At 34.8% G+C, this 7,668-nt stretch overlaps 1 protein-coding gene across 11 annotated transcripts in view; it reads right to left on the minus strand.

The window, feature by feature from the left end:
- Positions 1–7,668, minus strand: part of LOC147828441 (histone demethylase UTY-like) — a 258,477-nt gene that overhangs the window by 160,384 nt on the left and 90,425 nt on the right. The window lies entirely within an intron of this gene.

The raw sequence follows: 7,668 nt of genomic DNA on the forward strand, positions 1-7,668 counted from the left end.
AAATTATGAGAAAAGAAAAAAAAAAAAGGAAACAAAATCTATATAAATAGGGAAGGGTGCAGGGGATGGAGGGCGCACAGGTAATGGGGGAAAAAAATAAGAACTAAGATACATCACATACAGGTACAAGCACCCGATGATAAATGTAAATGTATTGCATACCTAAAATGTGCCAAGGAAAGAATTTTTTTATAAAATAAAGTAAAAATTAAAATACCAGAGCACTCTATTCTTTTTTAACAAATCTGACCTTAGAAGAAACACTTTAATCAAAGGCTTATTTGGGATTTATCAGAGCCTAACTGACTGAAGAAAAACCACATATCCAACTCCAGCTCCTTCTAGTCTTCTACCTGCAGAAGAGAAAATGGCCAACCACAGCACACTCTAGCCTTACTATTATACAAAATGGGGAGTGCAGTGAGGAGGTCACAGTGCACAGGTGAAATGCACTGAAGGTGACTTGTAATTAAGTATGATACATTTCCCCTCCCCTCACACTTTACTACTATCATGTTACTTCCCTTCAACCAGTATATCACACCCAGCTGTTAAGAAAAAGGTAAAAAATACAAATGGAGGAAAAATAAAAATAAAAAACAGATATGGCTAGATGTTGAAATAATACATCAGGAATATAATTATGATTAAGACCCTAAAACATCTAACTGATAAAGCAGATAACAAGAACCAAGGACAAAATGAGCAGATGAAAAGTATAGAAACTAAAAGAAATGCGAGAGATCAAAAACAAGAGACTAGAAATAGAATAGCTACATTATCTACAAGAAAGAAAGAAAACTGCTTTGTTCAGAAATAATATGATTATTTATATAAAAAACTTCAAGAATTGACACATTATAATAATCCTGGAATTACTAAGCAATTATCTCATGGCTGCAAGATACAAAGTACAAAAGAGTTGGTCACTCTTTTATACTAGCAAAACACAAGTAGATTCTGAAATTACCACAATACTACTTACACAGTAACCCCCCAAATAATTATGTACAAATCAAACAAAATGAGCACAAAAGCTATGAGAGGAAAGCTATAAAACTGCTAAAAGATATCAAAGAATAACTTTAAAAATAGATAAACAGAGCTAGGGATTTATTTCAGTTGCACCATGCCTGCCTCAAAAGCACAAGGTCCTGAGTTCAATCCCAGGTACTACAAAAAAAAAGAAAAAGGATAGATAGATCATGTTCTTTTACAGTAAGACCCAACAGTGTCAAAAATGACAGTTCTTTAACTCATAAAAAAATAATTAAAACTATCTACAAGATTCCACAGTTCCACACGCTCTCAATATTTCTACAGATTACTTTCTGGATGCCAATGTAACGGTACTGATGTCTTATATAATGTCTTCATGATCAGATAAGCCATGAAATTGAAAGGGAAGAAAATGTTGGAGAATTGACACTACCCAACTCCAAGACATATCACAAAGTTAATATTAGTAGAAGTGAAAAATAGAATGCATATACAGATCCACATAGAGCACTGATCATTGTAACAAACACACATAAACAGTCAGTTGGTCTTTGACCAAGGAGCAAAAGCAATCCAAGAAAGAAAATAATCTTTACAACAAATGGTACTATAATAGTAAATGGGCAAAAAGATCTGTGCAGATGTTAAACACTTCAAGAAAAATTAATTTAGAATGCATCAAGAGCTTTAATAACATCTAAAACTTATTCTCTGCAGAAGACACTACCAAGAGAAAAAATATAAGCCATATAGTGACAAAATATTTGTGAAAGATATCAGTTGACTAATCTAAAAGATACAAAGAATTCATAAAACCTAACTGTAAGAACACAAACATCCTGATTTTAAAAATGGACCACTGCATGACAAATACCTCACCAAAGAAGACATACAAATGAGCATATAAAAAGATCAACCACATCTATCATTAGGAAACTCCAAATTAAAATGAGGTAATACTGCACACCTATCAGAATAGACAAAATCCAAAACACCAATAATATCAAATGCTTTCAAATATGAGGACCACTGATTTTGCATGTATTTCTGATGAAAATGAAATACTGCCACTTTGGAAAACATTTTGGCAATTTCTTACAAAACTAGCTTTACCCTTATCATATGATGCAGGTCTAAGAAAAAAACCATGGTGCCTGTAAATACAATTCAAATCTTGGAGGATGTAAGATGCTTTGCTATATACATTTTAGCTAGTATTATGCATTTTCACCTACCTAATAAAGTTTCTTTTCTTTTTTTTTTTTTTTTTTGGTACTGGTGATTGAACTCGGGTCCTTGTGCTTGCGCAGCAGCAGGTGGTGAAACCACTCAGCTAAACCCCGGGTCAAAGTTTCTTTTCTTATAAAATTGAACAAAGTAAAACCACTGCAGTTACAAACTGGTATAGCCAGAAGACAGATTTTTAGGGTAGTATACTACTTGGCACGGCACTGTAACAATGGATTATATTTTCAAACTTACGTAATGTGAAACATTAAGCATGACTAACCTGGACAATGTAGTTTCACTAACAAGACAAATGCGCCACTCTAGTTGCAAATGCTGATAATGAGTGGGCTATAAAACAGCCTAATATGGAAGTAAGTGTAACAGAAATCTTTGCATCTTCTTCAGTTCTGCTATAAAACTAAAACTCCATTAAAAAGTACTGATTAGAGGTGACATCACTGTGGATTAGCAGAAGTGGTATCAAGTAGATACTGGGGTACACCAGATAAAAGAGAGACCAACCACAGGAACACATCTTGAATGAGATAGTCAAATGGTGTAATATAGAATTATGGTAAGCTAGAATAAGAAGTGAAGAAGCCATTCAACCTCAGCATTATTCCCAATACCTGCTTAGAGACTTGAAATCATCAGAAATCCCAAAACTCTCCTAAACAAGCAAAGTGAGCAATGCCTCCCACCCTCTAAATGCTTGCCTACCACAATGGTTACACTACTGGGACTTAGGCAGGAGACCAAGATATTCCCAGAAAAGAGACCCCTCACCCCAGGTGCTAGGAAATCCTAAACCAGAGAAACAGAGGATTACTGTGGGGTTAGCAGTAAACTAGGCAGTCTAGAATTGCATTTTATTTTTTCTTTTCTCTTCTTTTTTTGGCACTGAGGATTGAACTCAGGACCTTTTTGCTTGCAAGGCAAGTGGCAGAACCACTGAGTTAAATCCTCGGCCCTAGAATTTCATTTTCACCTTCCTGGAAACTGATGCTGAGACCAACAGCATCTGTCACACAGAGACTACCAGATTGGCATTAGCTGGGACTATCTCCTTCCTGACCACAGATGTCCCTGAAATTGCCAATTGGAGGGGAACCGGGCAAGTAGCAGCAAAGGTAGGAACTAAGAGTGCCAAGGACAGAAAAAGAAGAAAGGGCAGGAGCTAACTGTGGAGTCCATAACTAGTTCCTGGCTGTAGGACTAAGACTGAGATCCTCCAGAGATAGAGGCAAGAGGCTCATACCATCATACTAAAAAACAAAGAGGTTTATGAACATGGCCAGCTAAAGTCAACACCATTGACAAACTACTCTTCCATATTCACTTAGTCAAAAAAGGAAAGATAATTATTCTCTTTTTTTCTTTCTCTTTTTTTGTTTCTGTCAGCTCAATAGGAAGAGGAAAGGAGAAAGTCAAGTTATCTGTCTCGGCAGATGATATAATTCTTTTTTTAAAATTTCTGGGATGTGCCGGGTATTTAGCTCAGTGGTTCCATCCCCTGCCTTGCAAGTGCAAGGACCTGAGTTCAATACCTGGTACCAAAAGAAAAGAAATTTGGGAGAGGAATATAGTTCAGTGATGCAGCATCTGCCTGGCAAGAGTGAATCCCTCAGTTCAATTCCCAGAATTCACCATCCCACAAAAATTTAGTATATGTTTGCAATTTAAGCAGTTTACAATTATCTTTGGGTGTAGTTAAATGCACATATTACAACTTTTTAGGGGGCTGGGGATTTAGCTCAGTGGTTCCAGTGCCTGCTGCACAAGTGCAAAGTCCTGAGTTTGATCCCTGGTACCGAAAAGAAAAAACCAAAACTATAAACAACTTGTTTGTTTGTTTTTTTAATCCCTTTCTCCTTCTTCTCCCTCCCTGCCCTCTCAGGTTCCTCTATCCCCTTTTTCATATATGTTGATATTATGAATGATACAATTCTTACACAGAACTCCAAGAAGACTTCTAGATCGCATAAACAAATTCTGCAAAGTTGCAGGATACCACACATAAAAATAATAGTATTCCTGTGCACCAATAATGAGCTCACCAAGAAAAAAATCAGGAAAACAATCCCATTCACAATAGCTTTATAAAATATTAAACACCTGGAATTAACCTATCCAGGAATTTAAAAGACCTCTAGAATGAAAACTGTACAGAATATGAAAGAAGACATCAAAAAATGGAAAATCCTTCCCTGTTCATGGAGTAGCAAAATTAATGCTGTAAAGCTGGCCATGTTAAAAAGTGATCTACAGATTCAATGCAATCCCTTTTAAAAGACCAAGATCATACTTCAAATAACTAGAAAAAAATTAAAACATTCATATGAAATAAGAAAATATCCACAATGGATAAAGCAACGGAATTGGGGAAAACAAAAAGTAATGAGGCCAGTATCACAATATCCAATTTTAAAAAATACTACAAAGCCATAGAAACAACAACATGTTACTGGCACAAAAAATACATACACACATGTGAACCAAGAGAACAAGACATGTAGACCAAGAAAGAGAAACAGAAACAAACCCACAGCCATGTCATTTTTGACAAGGGGGCCAAAAGCACATGTTAGAGAAAAGATAGCCTTTTTAATATATGATGCTCGGAAAACTGGTCACAGGCAGAAGACTTAAATTATATCCTACCTTTCCTATTCTACCTTTAGATGAAAGACATAGATATAAAACCAGAAGCTCTGTAACTGCTGGAAAATAACTGTGACAACACTTGTAAAACTGGCCATGATACTGAAAGCAATCTACAGATTCAATGCAGTTCCTATTAAAAGACCATCATAATTCAAAGAATTAGACAAAAAATTTTAAAATTCGTATGAAATCAGAAAAGATCCATAATGAACAAAGCAATCCGTTACAGTCAAAGACTTTTTTGAGTAGGACTCCAAAAGCACAGAATATTGAGTCAACAAAAGAGATTACATCAACATAAATAGCTTCAGCACAGCAATAAAACAATCAACAGCAAGGAGACAACCAAGAGAATGAAAGAAAATCATTCCTAGCTACTTGTTTGATAGAAGATTAATATCTAGAAAATATAAGGAACTCAAAAATTAATTCCTCCAAAACAATAACCTAATGAAGTAGGCAAATGAACAGAACAGATATTTCTCACAAGAAGTCATACGAGTGAGTGTTAAATTCAGAAATAAATGATCAACATGTTCAACCATTAGCAAAATGCAAACTAAAATTATTTTGAGGTTCTGGCTCACTTCAGTTGATATGATTATCATCATATTGTTGGAGGGAATGCGCACTAGTGTAATCACTATGGGATTACTCAAAAAATGAACAAGCAAGGTGTAGTGGCACACACCTGTAATCCCAGCTCACGGGAAACTAAAACAGAAGGATCACCAGGAGTTCCAGACCAGCCTAGGATAGGATACACAGGGAACAAGGCCATCTTGAACTACACAGCAAAACAAACAGAAAAAAACAGAAAGAATGAAAGAAAAACAGAAATATCATTTGTTCCAACTACATCACTCCTGGGTATGCTCACAAAGAAATAAAAGACATCTTGCTATATGTATACACGTTTATAGTGCCACAATTTGAAAGAGTTAAGCTGCAGAAACTGCCTAGATGCCTATCAACAGATGAATGAATAAAAAAGTGATATGACTTTATATGTACATGTGTTATTCTAACAAAGAATGGCAACATGTCAACTGCAGCAAAATGGATGGAACTAGGGATTTCAGTGAAATAAGCAGGATTCAAAAAGTTAGGTGTCATGTTTTCTCCTCTATGAGTAAAAAAATTAATATTATAGGAAACCAGGTGATAGTTTTGGAAAAACACAAGGGGATCAGTGGGAGGGAAAAAGGTAAAAGGGGATAATGTAATAGATATTATCAAGATATGTTAAGTGTATGTACTAATTTCTTTAACAAGCCTCACCATTCTATATTTCTATATGCACCAATAAAATAAGTAAAGTAGTCTAATTAGTTAATAAAACAAAATAAAAGAAATTATCTCAGTGGAAGTACAAAGTTATACCTACTAGAGGAAAGCTTTTCCAACAACTATCTAAATAGGTTTGGGAAAAAAAACTAACCACAGGAAGAAAAGTAGAAGAAAACTGGAAATTATAAATGAACAAAGTCAGGAAAGAATGAAAATCTACAGGAAAGAAATATAGAAATAGACCTTTACAATGTAAGAAATGAAAGTCATATCAGATATAAGCAGAGAGATGAATCAGAAAGCTTGAAAATTCAAGTCAAATTAACTCAAGCAGTTAAGTTTAAAACATTTAAATAGAAAATAAAAAGATGGAGAAAAAGTAAAAGGTACTAACAAACCACTAAAAAACTCAAGTACAACAGAAATTTCAAAATGAAAGGAGAGAAGCAAAACTGGAAGCATTCTTAAAGAAATGACAAAAAGTAACAAATTTGATAAAATGTGAATTACTATATTCAAAAAGCTTAACAATCAAAGAGGATTAAGAACAAAGCAACCTCAAGACACATTAAGAACAAAGAGAATGTTGAAAGCAATAGTGCTCACTGCAAACTGTGAAGACAAGAAAAATAAGGTGTCATATTTAAACTGATGAAAGTAAAATTAAAACAAAAACACAACAAGGCGTAGTGCTGTGGTGCACACCTGTAATCCTAGCTGTCAGTAGCTGGAAGCAGGAGGACGGCAAAGAATATGAGACCACAGACCCTGAAGAAAGAAAGAAAAGAAAAGAAGGAAGGAAGGGAGAGAGGGAGGGAGGGAGGGCGGGAGCGAGACAGAGTGAGAGAGGCAAAGAAAGACAAGGATCATCAACATAAGACCAAAGTATTCTTTAGGAATGGGGGAGAAATTTTGAAATTTCAAGATGCCCAGTGTGTAGCTGGCCTTCAAGAAACAGTAATAGGGAATTTTGGGGGCTGAAATTAAAGGGCATTATACAGTAATTCAAACACTAAAGAAATAAGAGCCTGATAACAGTAATAAACAGGTACATTTAAAAAGCTGGAATTAACAATTTTTTAGATATTTTCCCTTTACATAATTGAAGATATACATGTTAAAAATAATCCTTATAAACATGCTAGTAGATATACAATATATAGACAATATTTTGTAACAGTTACAATAAAAAGAACACATCTACACAGAAGCTATTTTCCATGTTACTTATTTTGAACATTACTACTTTGCATGTTGCTTATTCAGTAAGCATATATGCATATTTGTATATGTTCCAACTGTTACAAATAGAAGATAAAGTAAAACCTATGGTAAAAATAAACATTAAGAGGCAGATATGGTGGCACACCCCTATACTCCCAGCACTTAACAGGATGACAGAGGAAGATCTCCATGAGTTCAAGGCCACCCTGAACTATGCAATAAAAACCTGTCTCAAAAAAACAAAAAAATAACATAAAATTT

Source organism: Heterocephalus glaber, unplaced genomic scaffold (assembly GCF_053883595.1).
Source record: "Heterocephalus glaber isolate CG9 unplaced genomic scaffold, H.glaber_assembly_v1.0 deba00001072, whole genome shotgun sequence".
Classification (NCBI taxonomy): Eukaryota; Metazoa; Chordata; class Mammalia; order Rodentia; family Bathyergidae; genus Heterocephalus; species Heterocephalus glaber.